The sequence below is a fragment of the Tauraco erythrolophus genome, chromosome Z, assembly GCF_009769465.1.
Source record: "Tauraco erythrolophus isolate bTauEry1 chromosome Z, bTauEry1.pri, whole genome shotgun sequence".
Lineage (NCBI taxonomy): Eukaryota > Metazoa > Chordata > Aves > Musophagiformes > Musophagidae > Tauraco > Tauraco erythrolophus.
In genome coordinates this window covers 35,608,938-35,631,405 of record NC_141496.1, presented here as the reverse complement: position 1 = coordinate 35,631,405, position 22,468 = coordinate 35,608,938, and positions in this window count along the sequence as shown.

Genomic DNA, 22,468 nt, shown 5'->3' with positions numbered 1-22,468 from the left:
CGACTAAACTGGTCAAGGGGCTGGAAAATAAAACTTAGGAGGAGCGGCTAAAGGAGTTAGGGCTGTTTAGCCTGGAGAAGACGAGGCTGAGGAGAGACCTGATTACAGCCTACAAATACTTGAGAAGGGATGGTGGGGAGGTGGGGGAAGGGCTCTTTACATTAGTGATGGGTGATAGAACAAGAGGAAATGGGTATAAGCTTAGTCAGGGTAGATTCAGGTTGGATGTTAGAAAGTACTTCTTCTCTGAAAGGGTTGTCAGCCACTGGAATAGGCTGCCCAGGGAGGTGGTTGAGTCCCCATCCCTGGATGTGTTTAAGAAAAGGGTGGATGAACTACTTGGGGATATGGTTTAATGGGAGATTAGGGACAGTTGGACTGGATGATCTCTAAGGTCTTTTCCAACCTACAAATCTATGAAATCTATGAAATCTATGAAAAAAAATGGCACTTGAGCAACTATGAAATGCAGCAGCAAGGAATAGATTTGAAATTACAGCATGTGCTTCATTTCCCTTGACTCTTACATGCCCAGGTAGAACCAACATGTACAGAAGCACAAGAAACAGCGTAGTCTGAATGAGACATAGAGATAGCAGAAAAAATAGATATATCTCTTACAGGAGAGGCTCCATAACATTTCCTACCTTGGCTCACACTGCTTCAGCTATAGCAGCATGAATCATCTAGGTTGTAGATTTTATTTCCATTTCTCACAAGTTTTCTTATATATCTTTTTCTTCCCAGCTATGACCTCATGTGGAAACCTTACAATAACCTTAATAGTAACAGCAAGTGAGGACAGAGGAGGGGAAGCAGTTAAAGCAGAAGAAAGGGATAAGTTTCAGTTGGGTGGTGATTGTTCTTTTAGTAGAAATGAGTTCATCATTTTGTTTTAATTCAGATACTTGGCTTCAGATAAAAAACAGCTGAAGGAAAGGATGAACCTAACCACAGCACTGTGGATTACTTAGCTAAAATTAAAAAAACACCATTTATTTAACTCTCCATATATAATTTCTTCTCTTTTTCCCTCTATTTTCTCCATTCTTCTATTTATTAGGAAATATCCTGGGTGTCATAAAATATTTCTCTATATGATGATGTTGTTCAAGTATTGAAAATCTATTCCAGGGTGTGCATTCATGGCTCTATATAATTTGACTTTCGTGAAGTCAATATTGTAACTCTTAAGAAAAGTGAATGATGACTTTGCTATCCACTCAATATTTATTATAAACTGTTATTATTATAATTATAAACTTATATTTTATATAAGTTATATTATATTATACAGTAAACTTATATTCTATATATAATACTATATAATATAATACATAATATGTTATATAATAAATAATGTATCATATAATTATATAATAATCATAATAATTATATATAATTTACAATATAATAATGTAATAATTATATCGTTATTATAATTATATAATGATATGATATAATATATTATATAATATATAATAATATATTATATTAACCTCTGCTACGAGGACAGGTTGCAGGAGCTGGGATTGTTCAGCCTTGAAAAGAGAAGACTTCGGGGGGACCTAATAGCTGCCTTCCAATACCTGAAGGGAACTTACAGGAAGGCTGGGGAGGGACTTTTTACAAGAGTGTCCACTCGTAGGACAAGGGGAAATGGGTTTAAGTTGAAGGAGAACAGATTTAGATTAGATCTTAGGAAGAAATTCTTCAGTGCAAGGGTGGTAAGACTTTGAAATAAATTGCCCAGAGAAGTTGTGGATGTCCCCTCCCTGGAGGTGTTCAAGGCCAGGTTGGATGGAGCCTTGAGTAGCCTGATCTAGTTGAGAGGCGTCCCTGCCCATGACAGGGAGGTTGGATTAGATGATCTCTAAGGTCCCTTCCAGCCTATGCCATTCTATGATTCTATGATTTTATAAACTTACATGTTATTATTATAAATGATAAACTGTTCAGGAAGGACAGGTAGGAGAGACGAGGAGGGGGTGTTGCCCTCTATGTCAACGAATGGCTAGAATGCATGGAGCTCCACCTGGCAAGTGACGACGAAAGAACCGAGTGCCTGTGGGCCAGGGTGAAAGGAAGGGTAGGAGACTTTACAGTGGGAGTGTGCTACAGACCACCCAATCAGGAGGACCAAGTGGACGAGGCCCTACATAGGCAGATAGGAGTTGCTGCTCGTTCACAAGCCCTGGTCCTCATGGGGGATTTTAACCACCCCGACATCAGTTGGAAAAACAATACGGCGGGGAACAAGCAATCCAGGGGATTCCTGGAATGCATTAACAGTAACTTCCTTATCCAAGTGATAGAGGAACCAATGAGGAGAGGTGCCATGTTAGACCTCATTCTCGTCAGTAGGGAAGGGCTGGTAGGTAATGTTGAACTCGTGGGTAGCCTTGGCTGCAGTGACCATGAGATGGTGGAGTTTGAGATCCTAAGGGCAGCCAAGAGGGGGAAGCTCAGCAAGCTTGAAACCCTCGATTTCAGAAGAGCTGACTTTCGCCACTTCAGGAACCTCCTTGGTAGTGTGCCATGGGATAAAGCCCTGGAGGGACTGGGAGCCCACGATTGCTGGTTGACTTTCAAGGATCATCTCCTCCAAGTTCAAAGGCATTGCATCCCTAAAAGGAAGAAATCAGCCAAAACCACCAGGAGACCTATATGGATAAACAAAGAACTCCTGGCTAAAATCAAATACAAAAGGGGAATACAAAAGGTATGTGAGAGAAAAAAGGAAAACGAGAGAGAATGTGGGGCCTCTCCGAAAGGATACGGGTGACCTGGTTACTGAGGACACGGAGAAGGCTGAAATATTCAACAACTTTTTTGCCTCAGTCTTCACTGGCAACCACTTGAACCACACCACCCAAATCACAGAGAATGTTGGCTGGGTCTGGAAGAGTGAAAAACCACCCAGGGTAAGAGTAGATCAGGTCCGGGAACACCTAGAGAACCTGGAGGTACACAAGCCCATAGGACCTGATGAGATACATCCACGGGTCCTTAGGGAACTGGCAGCTGAAGTTGCTAGGCCACTAGCCATCATATTTGAGAGGTCCTGGCAGTCTGGCGAGGTTCCTACAGAGGAGGAGGAGGACAAGAAGGAGAAGGAGAAGGAGAAGGAGAAGGAGAAGGAGAAGGAGAAGGAGAAGGAGAAGGAGAAGGAGAAGGAGAAGGAGAAGGAGAAGGAGAAGGAGAAGGAGAAGGAGAAGGAGAAGGAGAAGAAGGAGAAGGAGAAGGAGAAGGAGAAGGAGAAGGAGGAAGACGGAATAGCCCTCCCCCATCTTTCCTCCACTTCAAAGCCTGTGGACTTGGGTGGTTGTGGAGGATGTGACTGAGGGGAGCATCAGCCAGTAGGCTCAGGTGTCTTGGTCTCCACCTTCTCTTCCTCTCTTCCTAAATGAACTCTCTTCCAGTGTTCTTCTTATAGCTCTGCTATGAGGACTGGCATAAAATCAGTGGTGAGAAATGCAAAAGCAGAAAGGTAATGTCATGTACTGAGGGACAAAAATGCTAAGGTTACTTCTTATTCATCTACAGGACTGAGTTAGTTGATTACAGGACAGGTCTGGATGTGAAACAGCCATGAAGAACAACTGAACACTCCTTAGGATGACCAAATCAAATTTTAGAGTGTTTGAGCGAAGTTTTAATGAGCACAACTTAATTAGCATAGTTATACAATGTACTCTTGAAGCTTTTCTACAATGCCACTGTAATTTTAGTCACCTCATGTTCAAGAAATATCAATAGCAAGTATAAGTGTGAGGAAGTAGTATTATGAGAATATGAAAGACTAAGATGATGTAAAAAGTTTTACTTGGTTCACTTAGCAAGGAAAAGGTTGATAAAAGTTGATAGTAAAGGGTTTACTACGTGGAGAGGCATCTGAAGTGTAGCTATCACAGAGGAAGAAAAACTGTTTGTACTGCACATGGCATAGAGGAACAACACGAGGTGCATAGCAAGAGCAAAGAAACAGCAGTAATATGGATCTTGATCTGTCAATGCAAAGAGACTATTAGATTGTTCCTAGTGGTAACAGATCACACTCATGCTTGTTATATTATTCAACATTTTTTTGCCTTTTTTCATCGAGATCAACCAGCCTTCATCACAAGTTGTTATATCGTTCTCTCACAGGTAGTCTTCTGTCTCAATAACAAGTTCTTAGCTTTTTGTTTTTAAGCTTATTTAATCCCTACTCTTTATCTTCATTTTCTCTTTCTGCTTCCCCATGCTAGGTATTTAAACTGACCCTATAACCGTAATAGAAAGCATCTCATGAGAAATTAGAAAGGGACTAAACCTTCATGCCTCTGTGTCCTCCCCTCCAGCCTATGCAAAAATAATGTGCTTAGTGAGAGTGATAAATTTTGTGTGGGTAAAAGAGAAATAAGGTGGGTCATAGAGACAACAGACACAAGTTTCCTAAAATTTGTGAATCATAGAATCATAGAATGGTTAGGGTTGGAAGGGACCTCAAAGATCATCTAGTTCCAACCACCCTGACATGGGCAGGGAAATCCTCCACTACACCAGGTTGCCCAAAGCCTCATCCAACCTGGCCTTGAACACTTCCAGGGATGGGGCATCTACAACTTCTCTGGGCAACCTGTTCCAGTACCTCACCACCCTCAATGTAAAGAATTTCTTTCTTATATCTGTCGTGGTTTTAGGCTGATCCAGCAACTAAAACTCACACAGTCTCTTCTTCTCCAGTAAAGTAGAGAGGAGAGAAAAAAAAACAAAGGGACTGAGGGTTGAGACAAGAACAGAGGGAGCACCCACCAGCCATGGTCCTGGGCAAAACAGACAGGGCTTTCTCAAAGCAAAACAGTTTATTAATGATTACTTAGAAGGACAAAGGGAAACAAAACCGATTACTCAAGAGGACAGAAAGAAACAAAACCAGATCTTAAAACCGACACCTTCCCCCCCCCCTTCCTTTTCCTCCCGGCTAAAATGGGCCAGGGGTGCCCGCGGGTTCGATCCCCTTTCGGGGCGCCATCATCACACACACGGGCTGTGTGTGTGGGGGCGAGTTTTCAACCTAAGACACGACAATATCTAACCTAAATCTGCCCTCTTTAAGTTTAAATCCATTGCCCCTTGTCCTATCACTACACGCCCTTGTAAAAAGTCCCTCTCCAGCTTTCCTGTAGGCCCCCTTTAGGTACTGGAAAGCTGCTAGAAGATCACCCCAGAGCCTTCTCTTCTCCAGGCTGAACAGCCCCAATTTTCTCAGCCTGTCTTCATAGCAGAGGTGCTCCAGCCCTCTGATCATCTTCGTGGCTCTCCTCTGGACTCGTTCCAGTAGCTCCATGTCCTTCTTGTGTTGGGTACTCCTGAGCTGAATGCAGTATTCCAGGTGGGGTCTCACGAGAGCAGAGTAGAGGGACAGAATCACTTCCCTCGACCAGCTGGCCACGCTCCTTTTGATACAGCCCAGAATGCAGTTGGCTTTCTGGGCTGCCAGCACACGTTGCCGGCTCATGTTGAGCTTCTCATCCACCAGCACTCCCAAGTCCTTTTCCTCAGGGCTGCTCTCAATCCATTCTCTGCCCAGCCAGGACTTGTGCTTGGGATTGCCCTGAACCACGTGCAGGACTCTGCACTTGGTCTTGTTGAACTTCATAAGGTTCTCACGGGCCCACCTCTTCAGCCTGTCAACGTCCCTCTGGATGGCATCCCTTCCCTCCAGCGTGTCCACCACACAACTTGGTGTCATCTGCAAACTTGCTGAGGGTGTACTCGATCCCACTGCCCATGTCTCCAACAAAGATGTTAAATAGCACTGGCCCCAGTACTGACCCCTGAGGAACACCACTCGTCACTGGCCTCCACCTGGACATTGAACCGTTGACCACAACTCTTTGAGTGCAACCATCCAGCCAATTCCTTATCCACCGAGTGGTCCATCCATCAAAACCATGTCTTTCCAGTTTAGAGACAAGGATGTGGTGTGGGACAGTATCAAATGCTTTGGATAAGTCCACGTAGAGTATGTCAGTTGCTCTTCCCCTATCCATCAATGCTGTAACCTCATCATAGAAGGCCACCAAATTAGTCAGGCACGATTTGCCCTTAGTGAAGCCATGTTGGCTGTCACCAATCACCTCCTTATATTCTATGTGCCTTAGCATAGTCGCCAGGAGGATCTGCTCCATGATCTTGCCAGGCACAGAAGTGAGCCTGACTGGCCTGTAGTTCCCTGGGTCTTCTTTTTTTCCCCTTTTTAAAGATGGGGGCTATGTTTCCCCTTTTCCAGTCATTGGGAGCTTCAGCAGATTGCCATGACTTCTGAAATATGACAGATAGTGGCTTAGCAACTTCATCAGCCAGTTCCCTCAGGACCCGCGGGTGCACCTTGTCTGGTCCCATAGACTTGTCCACCTTCAGGTTCTTAAGATGGTCTCGGACCTCATCTTCTCCTACAGTGGGTGGTTCTTCATTCTCCCAGTCCCTGCTTTTGCCTTCTGTGACTTGGGCAGTGCCGCTGAAGCTCTTGCCAGTGAAGACTGAGGTAAAGAAGTCATTGAGAACCTCAGCCTTCTCCATATCCTGGGTAGCCAGGTCCCCCGTTTCCTTCCGGAGAGGGCCTACATCTTCCCTAGATCTCTTTTTATCACTAACACATCTTTAGAAGTTTTTCTTGTTGCCCTTGATGTCCCTGGCCAGATTTAACTCTATCAGGGCTTTAGCTTTCCTAACCTGATCTCTGGTTGCTGGGACAATCTCTCTGTATTCATCCCAGGCTACCTGTCCTTGCTTCCACCCCCTATAGGCCTTCTTTTTGTGTCCGAGTTGGTCCAGGACCTCCTTGTTCATCCATGCAGGCCTCCTGGTGTTCCTATATGACTTTCTCTTTGTTGGGATGCACCGCTCCTGAGCTTGGAGGAGGTGATCCTTGAATATTAACCAGCTTTCTTGGGCCCCTCTTCCCTCCAGGACCTCGTCCCATTGTACTCCAACAACGAGATCCCTGAAGAGGCCAAAGTCTGTTCTCCTGAAATCCAGGGTAGTGAGCCTGCTGAGCACCCTCCTTGCTTCTCTAAGCACCTTGAATTCTACCATTTCATGATCATTGCAGCCAAGGCTGTCCTTGAGTGTCACGTTCCCCACCAGCCCTTCATTGTTGGTGAGAACAAGGTCCAGCAAAGCACCTCTCCTCTTTGGTTCCTCTACCACTTGAAGAAGGAAGTTATCATCCGTGCATTCCAGGAACCTCCTGGATTGCCTATGCCCTGCTGTGTTGTCCTTCCAACAGATATCAGGATGGTTGAAGTCCCCCATGAGGACCAGAGCTCGTGAACGTGAGGCAGCTCCTATCTGTCTGTAGAGGGCCTCATCCACCCAGTCCTGGTCAGGTGGTCTGTAGCAGACCCTTACTACTACGTCCCCTGTCCCTGCTCTCCCTTTAATCCTAACCCATAAGCTCTCAGTTGGGACTTCATTCGTCCCCAGGTGCAGCTCCATGCACTCCAGCTGGTCTTTGACATAGAGGGCAACTCCTCCTCCTCTTCTCCCCTGTCTATCCTTCCTAAAGAGCCTGTACCCTTCTTTTCTGACACTCCAGTCATAGGATTCATCCCACCACATCTCCATGATGCCAATAAGATCATATCCCAACAGGCGTGCATACAGTTCTAACTCCTCTTGCTTATTCCCCATGCGCATTGGCATAAAGGCATTTGAGTTGAGCCCCAGATGAATCTGACTTCCTGGCTGGAGCGGCTGGAATTCCCTTCTTCTGTTCTACAGGTATTTCCAGCATAGCTTTATTATTCTTGATATTACCCGCCTTCTCCTTCAAATCTAGTTTCAAGCCCTGTCAATGAGCCCTGCTAGCTTTTGCGCTAAGACCCTCATTCCCCTCTGAGAAAGACAAGTCCTATCCGGTGCCAGTAGGCCTGGTGCCATGCGACCCATGCCACTGTCAAAGAAGCCAAAATTGTGGCAATGACACCAGCCACGGAGCCACTTATTAATTGATTGAATGGACTTGTTTCTTCCAGTGTCATTGCTCGCAACTGGAAAGATGGATGAAAAGATTACCTGTGCTCCAGATCTTCTTAGCAGCTGCCCCAGGGTCCTGAAATCCCTCTTGATCAACTGTGGACTCCCTGTTTCAGTTTCATCTCCACCCACATGGAAGAGTAGTAAAGGATAGTAGTCTGTGGGCTGTACCAGGCTAGGAAGTTTCCTAGCGACGTCTTTAACCCGGGCTCCAGGGAGGCAGCAGACTTCCCTCAGAGCAAGGTCAGCCCGGCATATTGGACCTTCTGTCCCCTTCAGATGGGAGTCGCCTATAACTACTACCCTTCTTTTCTTCCCCGTGGAGGCAGTCTTGTTACAAAAGGTAGCCCACTCTGACCCTGGTGACACCTCCAGTGCAGATAGTCCCTCAGCTTCACCATCCATCGACGGGCCTTCCACCTCCAGAGCCTCATACCTGTTGTTCAGGGGCACCTGGGGAACTGAGGTAGGCAAGGAGCAGGGGGGTTGCCTGTTGCCCTGAGCATGGACTTCTTTCCATTCATGGTTCACCTTTGACCTATTGTCCTCTGCTATGTGGGCTGAGGAATCAGAATGCCCTTTGTCTTGGGTTGCCATTTCTGGGTCTTCCTGTTTATGTTCTTGCTTCAGGTTGGGCAGTGCCCAACACTTAACGATCTTTCTCTTTCTCAGGCTCCTTGATACTTCTCAGCCTTTCTACATCCTCCCACAGCTCTGCAACCACGATAAGTAGATCTTCCACTTGTTCACATCTCACACAGCTGTTCTCACTACTCACCATGGAGAGTTCTCACTACTTGCTACCGAGACCTGGCCAGCCACATCCCTCTGTGGGAGCTCTGTCTGCGCTTCCACATCCCTCTTGCCAGGTGTGGAGGTCTTCGCCTTCCGTCAGTGGTCAGCATGGCTGACTTTTTCTGAGAAGGTGACAGCTGACTACTAAACCTCCCCCTCGAGCAGCAGCTTGACTGACTGACTGCGCCCGTCTCTCGCGCCCTTCCACACAAACTGCCGCACCACGCCCTGGCTGAAGTGCCACGCCCTGTTTGCCTGTCCTGTTCACCGTGCTCCTGATGTTTATCCCTGATTTAAAAAAAATTTTGAGTAGTTAGAAAAAGGTATTGGAGTAATTTGTGATCATCAGCTTCCTGAACCCTAAGAATCACCACCATGTTACCAAGCTAGGGGCATTATCCATTTGTTAGTTCTTTTGATCAGGATATATTTACCCAAATTAGGACCATGCCTGCCCAAACTGGAGCAGACAACGACCCTGTATATCCAATGATTCCCAAGCAAGTCTTAAAATAAAACAGCTGTATAATCTATACAGAGAAAGAACAAACTGTATTTGTGATTCCAAAACCCTTTGTATACCAAATGAGAGCTTTGGTTCTATTCACTGTGTTTTCAGACAAGACAGGGTGATCTTTGAGCTAAGTATGAATTTTTATGCAGTTAATCAGAAAGTCTCCTAGCTTGTGATGGGTTGAGATAGCATGAGAAAGACACAGGCTGGAGGCTCTAGGAGGGCTAAAACATCATGTAAAACAACCTACTTTGTTATTCTCTGTTCTTGCTAATCGCTTGTTCTGCAATGCTACACACAATGACATCGTATCAAACAAAAAAAGAAAAAAATCTGCCATTTCTGCTCTTTCGCTTGGTGTTCAACCTATAGTAAAAAGTACCACTCCATGTCCTTGCAGACATGTCTGCTCAGAGATGGGAGTTGTAGACCTTTAACCAGGGCTCCAGTGAAGGGCGACAGAAACCTTAGTCAAATATAGGTAAGGATTTCTCAATATACCAGCAGGTTTTTCTCATCATCAAGTATGACACTCCAGCGGTTTAATAACCGCACTTTTGCTGACTCAGTATCTTTATATCTTGAATTTAAATGTGATTGCCTGGCTCATTTCTCTCTTTTTCTCACATCCATTACTGAAATTTCTTAGATAAGCCACCTGGCTGGAAAAGGTGTATAATTTAAGACTGAATTTTGTTTTGGTGTGTGGACCATGTTCTCTTCTAGATTATACCATGAAGCCTTCCTAGTTTCCAAGGACCATACAGTTGCAACATCAGAGTATAAGCTCTGCTACTTCTAGGCAATGTAGTAAAATCTTTGTGCTTTAGGTAAATTCCATACACATAGCCAAGAGCCTACTGATGACAGATTTCAATACTTCTGCATTACATGAGTCATCTGTTATTAATGCATAACAAAATCGTTAACATATCAAAGTTATCTCACTGGGTAGGATTTGATTGTTCATTTCCAAAACTACAAGTAGATAGTTTATCCCTTGGATAACACATGATTGGGGTTTTTTTGCTCTGTTCACAAGGCAGACAAAGGAATACCTCAGTTAAGACTCCCACCTGGGCCTTTGGTTTGAACCAATGCTTTAAGCATCAGTGGAGCCAGATATCTGTGAGTTTTGCGTATGGTCCAAATGTAGGTATTTATACACTTGGAAGTCTTTAGTGATTTGGGAGATGTCACTTGTGTGCAAAATGATACTCTAGAGGCTTTTTCAGATTTGGACCATACAAAAGAATGATGTGTACAAGCTACAGTGAAAAAAAAAAAAAAAAAAAAAGGCTTTTTAAATTAATTCAACTGCTGTAAAACCATACAATTTTCTAAAGTAGCACTTATGGATATGTAGGTCACCCAGCAATTGGCCGTCATTATACCAGAAGATACCAAAACGCATGCGAGGTTTTTTCAGGGAATTTGAGATAGAGAGTTGAGTTGTTGAAGTAGTCAACTTAAGCAATAACCGTGCAGCTAGGTTGGCAGTTCTTTGGTTTTCATATGTAGAAACCAAGTTCTTCTCTTTCACTACTCTCTCTCACATAATCGTTGTGTAGACATTCTCAGACTTTAGCACTAATTTCTGCTAATGTGGCCCCAAAAAGTCTTTTTTTCATATTGAACTAAAATGTTTCAGAACATAAGTCCTCAGTAGAGGAAATTAGGGATTTTTGCAATGTCTTATGTTTTTACTCATTTTTGAAGTTCAGAATAGAAAATCTGGATCAGTTCTTAAGCTTCTGTGTATGTGTTGAGTGAACAGTCTAAAGCAAGACTGTGTAATATATTGCACAAGTTACTTTTTAAATACAATTTACTATGCATCATAAATACACTAAAACTCCCACTATATAAATTTATACCTCAAGATTATGTAAGAAACCAGCTGGATAAATCACTGTATCTTCAAATAGTATGCATGAAAGCTATGCATAATAACGAAGAGGTTATATATTGTTTCAACAGAAGGCAAAATTATTTAACTGTTTCACTTCCGCGGTACCAACATAGAGCAAATCTCAACAAAAGGTATCTGTTATTTCAGAAATTTGGTATGTTTCTAATGCTTCTATGTGACCCATCCAATGCTTTTACAGAAAACAGAAGACAAACTTTAAATCCTAGTTCCTGGCATGCAATTTTGGGGAAAAAGAGCATACACATATTCACTTATGCAGTCTTATATGTAGCATCTGCAAGTATTCTGCTTCAGAGATTCAAAACAGGTAGACTGCAATCCTCATCTGATGCAGCGAGAACTGACAGTATTGAAGAAGTATAGCTGTAGAAATTGGGGTTCTATTTCTCGTTTGGCTTCTGCACTACCTAGTGATAAAAAGTATAGATTCAGGGGTCACCGATTACTTTCTGTGGGGATAAAAAAAGGCACATTTTGATCTTAAATCTTCCTGCTTTTTCTCTAAGTTCTGACTTTTCCAGTTGGAAGGCATTAAAATACAGATCTCTTAAACACACGTTTTCTCCCTCATCTCTTCTTTTTTTGTGTTTCTTCCCTATTTAACTTTGTGACATCATGTTTGCCAACTCCAATGTAGAGAAGGATCAGTTTGGCTCATGCAGTGATGCAGAGAACCTGGCCTGTTCTCACAGGTAGCAGCATTACGCAGAAGGAAAGAATATTTGTTCTGTGCTACGCTTCACCCATGGCTCAACTTTTTTCAAGCTGTTGATTCAAAATGAGATGTCAATGTCAGCTGAGCCACTGTTTTCCATTCTTTGACCAAAATGGAAGTATTTTTCAGCATTGGGATAAACCAACAGTAATGATAGTATTGTGTTAGGAGTTTGTTTACATACACAGGGTATTTCACACTATTAAAGCCCATTGTTTCAGGCTATCAGCAGATTCACTCAGCTTTATTAGTTCATATCTAAGTGACATTATGAAGTTGACCTTATGTGGTGGAAGAGGAGCCATGACCAGATTAGAAAAAAGGCAAAAACTGCCAATGATACTAAAAATAGTAAACTCTTTGGTTTAAAATTATAATACTAATAATTTAAAGTATAATAAATATTAGAATAAATTATTAGTATTGAACTAGGGACTCCAAACTAGTAATATCTGAAATGACAGAGGTGTTTGTAATTGGTATGAAGCCAGTGCCATCTCCTTGAGCTGGATATCACATAAAGGACATCTGTCATAGCACATATTCTATAATAAATCTCTCACAGTCATCACAGAATGAAAAAGGCTATGACATAAGGACATCAATGTTTTGGGGTCAGTGATAACAACATTTTTAATCTGCAGATCTCAAAAACGAAGAAAGCATCCTAGACAAAAGAGAATTCTTGTACCTGGCTTTTTGGATTTGAACCACAACAAAGAGGGTCAGCTGGCAGCTGGCCAAATCACAGGTCTGACAGTTATAAAAATCAATCCCATCTGTATACTTAACTCGAGGCTTATCAGTCCCAAGCCTCAGCACACAGAGAGAGGTATCACATCTGAGTAATTAAAGGCTTTGCTCTGGTTTTACTTCATCTGACCACAGGCAGTAAGTTTGAGAACCCTTTCTAGGCAAGTCTGAAAACGTGGGCTGGGCTGTAGTGGCTTTCAGACTTTCCTCTGAAAATATCAGTCACCAACAACTGCAGCTTTTGAGATCTAAGAGGCTTTTAAAGCAGATGACACCTTGTGCGGGATCTTTTCCATCGCACAGGGCTGTACAAAAAGGAATGGTATGCTAAATATGCAGCGGTGTTAACAGGACCTCAACCACTCCAGCAAAGAAACCAGGAGCTAGCTAGACCAAAACAGACTTTTTTTTAAATCAACTCATAGTTCTAATTAAGCTGAGAGGGCAGATACGAGGTTTCGGTTACACTTTTGTTGAAAAACAGCTTAAACACAGACCTGTTAAGCTCAACAGGTATCAAAGTGATAAATGGAACCGTTGCAGCTGGCCTGCACATGTGCAGCAAAGCGGAGGCATGGAACCTGCTGAAAATGCTCAGATAAACCAAGCATGTGCAGTAAGTTCAGCATGGGACAGGACAAACCAATGGCCCTTGAATAGAGAGGGATACACCAAGTTTTTACTGTGCATATACAGCTATTCTGTGCAGGGACAGTAATATTTTATCCAGGATATCCAGAGATCCAGCATCCTGCTGAAATGACTGTGCCACTATCCAGTACAGCAACATTGCAAATGGCCAAGTGTTTATCCACGGGAACAGGGCTACCAATAATTTTTACGTGCAGTTGTAAAACGATAACAAACATACTTAAATATGTGCTATGTAGGTAAGTCAATTCCTTTTGGAGATAGCAAAATATGCTGAACAGAGAGTGCAACTTTAAAAAAAAAATCTTACCGAAATACCTGACTATAAAAAAGTGGCCTTTGCAGATTAAGTGCTATGGATATTAATTTATAACGAAAACTTTCAATAGTAAAATTAACTAGCCATCATTTTCCCTTTTCTGTTCTGACTTTCTTATAAAATACATCCAGAACAGCTTTATCCTTAATTTCTAAGATCTGGGTTTTTTAAAGCAGGTTTAGAATTTATTATTGATTAGTCATTCTCATACAAAATCTTGCCAGTGTGTACCTCTGGGTAGTTTTACTTCAAACCATCAGTTCTGTTAGACTAAAGGCTCACAAAGAACTTGTTTTCAAAATTACATCTTTTTTTGAAGCACTATTCCACCATTTTTATGACTGTCCCTAAAATGCTAGGAAAAGTTTAAAAAATCTGCAGTATCAACTTAATGGAATGGAACTGCAAAAAATTGCGAAGCATATTTTCTTTCCTTGGAGTACTTAACTTGGAAATACTGGCTTGTGCATGCTCAGGATGGTTATATTGAATTTATAACTGTTAATGTTTTGTATTTGTTGTTAGTAAGCCAACATACAATGCGTTGACTGTCTCCACTCTAGTGAAGAACTGCGGCCCAACGCCTGATTGACCTTGCAAGAAACGGAGAGCGTTCAAAATAAAAACCCAGAAGGCTCCCTTACATTGTATAACAGCAATGTGTTTTCTGTCTCAATTGGACTTGGACTAAATTGTGATTTATTCTGAGGAACAGGCTACAGATAAGTAAAAAAGTCATCTGGAAACCTTCCTCCAAATGGTGACTTTCTGGAAGGTCCTTCGTTTAGAAGTAATTTCTGGAAAATTTCTTGATTAATAGGAGCCCGCGAACAAACTTTAAAATGATGGCTTTGTTATTGCTTTGGCACAATATGTTAACAACACGGCGAGCTCTGCCAAACTGCGAGCGCTCTTTCAGGCGGATTATGTCCTTGTTTACATATCCAGCTGCACTGGGGCCGTGTCCGTGGTGGTGCTTGAACAATGTCCTCAGTGGGGGTGCCCATTAGGGGAGGGTATACTAACTGCCGTTTACTTTGTTTAAATTGAGTGGGAATGCGCAGCGGTCCTCTGATCTTGGGGGGGAAAGTGTTAGAATCCTGCACTTGCTGAATCCTGTTTGGGTTTGTTTAATGGGGATGTTTGGACTGCTCAAAAAAATCGCCGTCCGCGAGACTGCCGTCCGCAAGACCGGTCTGCAAAATTACTTAGGAGTGTTTCACGGGGTCTGTGTGGAAGTGAGTGTAAAGCATAAACTCCCGGCGAAGTGTCGCATTATAAAGCCATTTACACCGCGCTCCTAAATAAGGATTCCGTGGGCGAGTAAAAGTTTATAACATGCTCTTCTTAACTAGGCACGGGCCTTCTCTTTGTTTTGCTTCCACTTGCTTTTGGAAGAAGGTAGGCTTCATGCACGTGTTTGTGTGTGTGTCCTCCTGGATCTTTCCAGTTCCTTCATGAGAATGTGGCCACTGAACACCTAAATGAAACACACGTGTTGGGGGTTTCTACATGCTTGTAATTTATGTTTAAGGCAGATAAGTGGTTAAAAGAAGGGCAATCAAATCAGTAACTCTACTGCAGAAATATGATAATTTTACAGTACTGTGCCTATAAACTGTTACTGCTTTCATTTTTCAGTTCCTTACAGTTTTCTACTCTTCAATATGAAAATTTGCAACAGTGAACTTTATTATGTAGCAGGCTGAAAATTACTAAGCCAGGGTTACGGTTCAAAAACAGTGCAGCTGAAATGACGAATTCCCTAAGAAAAAAACAGGGATTTTGTATCCTCCAGTAGGTGTTCAAATGTATTTATATTCTTTTTACTTTTCAAATGTCTGGGTCTGCTTCTTGCCAGTACACATGAAAAGCTTAGATGATTAAGTTGTTTAGGTGATGTAGTGAATTACTCCCGAAGCACAGACACACTCAGTTCCCAACTAAACAATGACAAAATACTATAATGTTTTTTAGATGTTCATGAACATTGTTGTCAGCAGCAGACTTGGGATGAAATCCTGGCTTCGGTGAAGTGAACTGCAGATTTCCCACTGACTTCAGCAGATTCTCCTCTCCCCACTTCTCCCCTCTGCCATCATTTAACAGTATATCATTAAGGCTTGGCTCAAAAACATGTCCTCATCCCCACTACTCTATCCCCACTTGTCGCCCCAATGATTATAAAAGTTTCTTTCTTCCTGGTCTACATGGATCTCACAAAAACTAAATGGAAAAAAGGACTGGGTTTTTTCTCATTGACCCTGAGAAATGTACCTCTTTCTTACAAAAATACTGGATATTTGCCAAGATCTTTCTTTTCTAGCAAATTATGTACATGGAGCTTAGGTCTGTACTGTTCAACTGTCCCCCTTCATGGGGGAGACGACCTCATGACAGAGGAGTGCCAGGCTTCAAATAGCAGGTCTTCAGGAAGAAGCTGAAGCCAGGCTGAGAGAGTTGGGGCTGGTCAGTCTGGAGAAAAGAAGGCTCCAGGGAGACCTTCGAGCAGCCTTCCAGTACCTAAAGGGGCTACAAGAAAGCTGGAGAGGGGCGTTTGACGAGGGGGTGTAGTGACAGGACAAGGGGCAGTGGCTTTAAACTGAAAGAAGGGAGATTTAGATTAGATATAAGGAAGAAATTCGTTACAATGAGAGTGGTGAGGCACTGGAAAAGGTTGCCCAGAGAAGTTGTGAATGCCCCATCCCTGGAATTGTTCAAGGTCAGGTTGTATGAGGCTTTGGGCAACCTGGTGTAGTGGAAGGTGTCCCTGCCTGTGGAAGGAGGGTTGGAACTAAATGATCTTGAAGATCCTTTCCAACCCAAACTGTTCTATGATTCTATGATTCTAAGATCAGCAACATCTCTCAAGTGGGATTAGGAAGTGATGATAGGAAGTGACAATAGTCTGTGACACCACAAAGGAGGAAGATAGTGGCCAGACTGTGGGGAGTCAGAAGGTAAGAACTACACAGGCTAGCAACCAAGTAAAGAAGTGTGGTTCATCTCAAGAAGATTCAAATGCCATTCGCTGTCCTTTCCAAGCAACATCAGAAATTCCCGCAAGCATCAAGTTTGCTGATTATAGATCTTTTGCTCTTTATGTGCATTTCTTGATGTGTCCTACATCATGTTTTGCATTACCGAATTACTGATGCACAGAAAATCAAATCCGTTTCCAGTCTTGTGGACTTTCCCAGCAATTTTAGTGAAAGGATTAGGGCTAGGTTCTACTCTTGCTGTCTGTACTAGAGGCTTGAGATACAGGCTGCAGACACAATATCTCTTCCAAGTGAAGTAACAATTAGTATATAGTTTCTCCCACTATGAACAATTAGTATCTTCTGTTAGCATATTCTAATATTCTATTAGAATATGCTAATTCTAGCTTTGAGATCACATAAAAAAGCATTTTCCTTCATTTTGACACTAGATTTCAATTTTCGTAGTGTTGTACAAAGAGGTGATGCACTCACTAAAATCTCCTAGTACCAGTTTTAACTGAGAAAGCAATCATCCTTCCTGTACAAGAAAGACAGACCCACAAATCTTGGTTTTATATTGAAAATATGAATAAGTTGGTAGTGATGATCAAGTGATGATGCTGTTGCCCAACATGAAAGCTGGCAGAAGATAACAGAAGAGTGGTTGAAAGGTGAACAAACCTGATCAGGCTGAGACAGTGACCAAACTGTTGACCTTCACATAGAGCTAACATTACTGACTTATGAAAGGTGGAAAGTAAAAACTTCATCAGTCAGGGACTGAGGGTCATGGTTTCCAGCTTTTTAACAGGATCATTTCCTTCAAGAATGTTTTCCATGTTGATATCCGCTCCCTGTCCACTCCATTACTTCTCCTTGACTCCGAGGTTTCCTCCAGCTTTTCTTCAGCCTCGCCAGTGTTGTTGGTCTACCTGATGAGCCTAGCTGGGCCTGGGCGGCTCTACTTGGGACTTTGGGTATGTTTCAGTCCTTTGCTCCTTAGAGCTTGGGTTTCAGTAGAGGTTATTTGCGTGACTTGCCCTTAGGAAGCTCTTGCTTCGCCAATTCATCTGCTAAGAGCTGTTGTAGGATTATTCCCTCAGGTAGTGGTTATGGCTCGTTTGTCAGTCTGTATTTAAATACCAATGGTATAACAGATCTTCCAGTATTTATGCTGCACCACGTTGAAGGGCAAGTCATCAGTTGACCTATATCAACGATGGACCTTTATGAAACCCAGCTACCGGAGGACAGGTCTCAGTGAATGGGTGTTAAACCTTTCTCATCATCTATAATCTCACTCACCCAGACTGACTAAAGACTATTAATTGTGAGTCTCCTGCAGCATTGGAGAGGAGCTGGGCTTCTCCTGCTCCTGGGCAAGCCAACTATCAGAGGTCTGAGCAGGATACCTTAGGATTGATGTTTCAGGGTGACACCAATAGCTCTTTGACCTTTGCAGGTGGTCCACCACAGCCAGGAGTAAGGATTGTTGATATGCCAGACTGCAGAAGTGTAAGATACATTTAATATTGACAGGGTTGTTTCAGAATAGAAGTTTTCTTGGAAATCCCTTAGGATTCTGCTGATGTTTTATGAGCTCAAGTCCTCACAGGCAGGGGAAAAAAAAAGGTAGAAAACAAGGTAATTTAGAGATTAATTGCTAATAGTGTGATGCTTGACAGTAGCAAATAAATAGTTTGCTTTATATGTCCCTGCTTGCCTCACTAACTACACAAATACAAGGAAACCTTCTAATAATGTGTAATATCTGGGGAGATGGCATTTTATTGAGATTGCACAGCTCAGCTAAACCCAGGCTTGCTCTTCAATTCTCAACATCTCTGCTGCCTCTTCTGATTGCAAAGGGTAAACTTATTTAAGCAAGAATCCGCCCAACAAGTATCTTACATTCTGCAGCCTCATGCAGCAGTTCCTGTACCACCTACCATGTCCTATGAAGCCCTAGCCACCCAACCAGATCAGAGATTTTATTCCCTGAAATTCCCCCATTTCAGCCCGCAGCAAGGATGCTAGAAAACACCGTGATCTTCTCTGCAAGTGTGGGCTGAGATCCTGCAAACAGATGTGCATACAGAGACAAGAACATAAATGCTCTCTGCCCAGAGTGTGAACCCAAGTGTTTTTCATAGATTTAAGTTTTCTGGTGATTATGGCCTCGGGTTCCTGTTTGCATTGCTCATGTTCACTCATTCTGTGCCCCTAAAAAAAGGCAAAGGAGACCATTCATCCAGCACTGACCCACCAGAGCAAAGCACTATAATTCACTGCAAACTCTGCCAAGCATTGGCATCTTAAAAAAAAAAAAAATAGAGTCCAACTGAAAGAAAAAAGTACTGAGCTTCCTTCTCCTACTTGAGTAGGTGCACAAGTCTACAGAGAGAGTTTTAAATATAAACATTGCATCAATGTTTTAATGGAAGAAAGCTTTGATTCTCCTTGATTTGGACTGTACTTTTGCCACTGGTATTTCTAGGTGCTCCTCAAAGCGATGGAAGATGTATGAGATGTGAGGGTGTCATGCGTTTTCAGGAGGGAACTGGTTCTCCTACTGCTCACAAAGGCGATGCACTGGTATTAACCACAAAAGTGCTCACCCAGCTGCCTTGCCAGCTGGGAAAAAGGTGTTAAGCAGCAGCTGTCAAGCTACAAAGGAAAGGGTGGTTCTTAGACTGGGAGAAATAAAAATTGTTAATAAAACTCCAGCACAAAAAACATCTCTTCCAGGATTCCTGACTCACTTCCTCGAAACTCTTTCAGCATTTTTGGCTTTATGAGATTTGAGATCAGTTTATTTTTCAGCCGCTGCCTACGTGAACTGAACAAAAAAAAAAAAAAAAAAAGTTGATTCGTTTCTCCTAGCATTGCCAGGAATCCTTCTGGTCAGGCTCCGCTGGGGACAGATGCAGCAGCGTCCCTGGTGTCAAGAGGGAGGGAACGCTGTGCCATTTGGGTGGTGCTAATTGGAGTGAGGCAGCTCACCCCGTGCACCCCAGTAAATCTGCTTGTGTCAGCTGAGAGGCTGTTGGCTTTTGAGTTTGCACACCGAGGCCCGGATTTTGGCAGATAGCTTCTGTTGCAAATATTAGTAGTTGAGCATCTAACTACTCAATTGCATGTATAATTCAGGGAGTTTGCTATCCAAGAGACTTTCTAATTTTTGTTGCCTGTGGTGTTCATGAGCACAAAATTATGGACGCTTTTTTTTTTTTAATTTTTGGTGGTGAAAAGTGTACTGCAAGGAAACGATGTTGGGATGAAGCCCATCGGAAAATCTGTTCCCCAGTGCTTCAGTATACAAATGTAGACGTTAATGTAGTGCTCTGTTTTCAAACCTCGGAGCCTGATTCACTACTGCATTACACCAATATGAAATCAATCACACTGTGCTGATACACAACTGGATTAACCCAGAGGTGAATGAAGCTTATTGGTTGCAAGTGCCACTTGCCAAGGCAAAAACTATCCATTAAGAAAAAAATATCCTTACCCTCTGTACAGAAATTTGGAATATTTAATGGATAAAATGCAAATAAGAAAGTTAGACTGCATTTCCATGTCCCTTTGTTTTTACAGTGTAAAATTTCCAGAACATGACGAAGAATATACACAAGTCCTAGCCAGGTCATTATTTAGCATAAAATAAAACAAGACATTTAATCCTGGGGAAAAAAAATGAGAATGGTAGAACTATCAAACTATGTGTGCAATTTCCTTGTGCTCAAATTGCATTTTCTCCCTTCAGTGTTATACGGAACAGGGTCTTGCCCTCTAGATTAGAGACTTTTGCATTAGAGGAAACTAGGTTATGTCTTCCACTGTCAGAGATAGAAATTATGAGCTGGAGTGCATTTTAGCCAGTCACTCTGAAAAATGTTAGCCCAAGGGGGTAATAATTAGAACTGTTTTTGTCAGGTGACTGCATTTTAAACAGTGATGTGTCTGAGAATCTAGCTGAGGGGTTTAATATAAATATAAATATTTTTTTTCAGTCAGCACTGTTGCCAGGATTTTTTTCTTTCTGTTTTGTTTTTTTTTTTATTTATTTCAAAAGTAAGCACTTTTCAGAAATTATCTACTAAAATGTAATACTGCTTAGTGTTATGGTGACCTGATAATATTATTTCCTTCAGAAACCAATAATTCAGTGCAGTCTGTGAAGTTCATACGTATAGTGATAAACTAGCCCATTATTTCTTATATTCTAGAGCACATATGCATAGAAAATGCGTGCAAATAAACAATATCTTATGCATTTTTCCCCTAAAAATGTAAAATGCATCTAATTTAACGTAATGGTCTTAATTCACACTAAGAAAATAAGCGCTGAGCAAGAGAAGATACCGAAATAAGTGTCTTAATGATAAATAGTTCTTCTTTTCTTTTGAAAATGATGTTTGTTTCCGTTTGCTGCTCCTGGATGAAGGGAGAAGCAGGACCAAATCTTGGGGGTGCATGATTGTTCTGTTGGCAAACTCAAGTTGTAACTGAAGAACTAGTGATGAAGTCGGATGTTGTGATCCTGTAGGTGGGAGTGGACGGCTTCTGTTCAGGCAGAGATGTCCACTCTGACGGGGCAATGCTCAGGGCTGAAGGCTCCATGCGCTCATCGTGAAATCCCCCATGCATTGCATGAAGGTCTAGAAACAGCTTAGTTTCTTTTGTTAAGCATTTACATAAAGATGGAAGTGCTTTAATTGATGGCAAGAGCTTTGTTCTTGTTTTAATAAAACCTCTCAGTCTTTGATTACTAAACTCACTCCTGAATAATTCATCTACTTTCCTTTTTTCCATCTTACGGGTATTTAAGAAGTTGTGCTGACTTGAAGGCAGCTCCTAGCCTGGAACTGCTCTCTGATAGAGCTAGCAGAGAAGATTTAATGATATCGCTGGCTCCGTGCCAGGCTTTAAATACTGCACATCAGTTCTAAAAGTGGGATCAACCTGGAGCCCGAACTGGTGAAAATAAGTGTGAAACTGGCCCATAGATTCTTACCACTGGAGGATTCCAGCCACACAGGCCCTGCCTGGCACAGCTTTGCAGTTTTCCCATGGCAGATGTGACAGTCAGGTTCCCAAGCTCGATTTTAAAACATGCATTACATTTTACACCACCCCTCCCAAAAAAAAAAAAAAAAAATCTAAACTGTAAAAAATTGTTTCAAAATTCATAGAGGAAATGTGAAGTTTAGACCGGTTCTGTATATTTCAGTGGACCTATTTGCCTCTTCTGCCAACACAGGCGGGATTCACCTCATTCCTAAATAATGTGCAGGGGCCAAACCCTTTTTGCATTACCTCTGGGAAGATCCCATCAGTTTCAATAGGTTTCTTATTTGCTTAGAATAAACAGGTTTTGCCTTTGTGTCATTTCTATAGACAGGTAAAGGTTTCCTTTATTATATTTTATACTGTTCAATTAATTAGGTTCTTACTGTACATGGGAAAGCATGTCTTTTATATTCATTATTTATTTAGAATCAGCATTATTAATTGTTAATTTCTGAATCATTAGCAAATTAGCTAAACAAACTAAATCTAAACCTAAATATCCATATAGAATATATGCATTTTTATTACTAAAAGTGAGCAAGAAGTACAGTTCTGGAATTTGTGCAAACTGTTCTTTAACTTCATATTTTGTTTTTAAAGTGCTTTTAAACACATTAGCAGCATGCTACTTCTAAACCTTTATTCGCTCAGGTTTATAAATTTGCTTCCTCTTACGAAGACATAGAGACAATTTAAATATGAATGC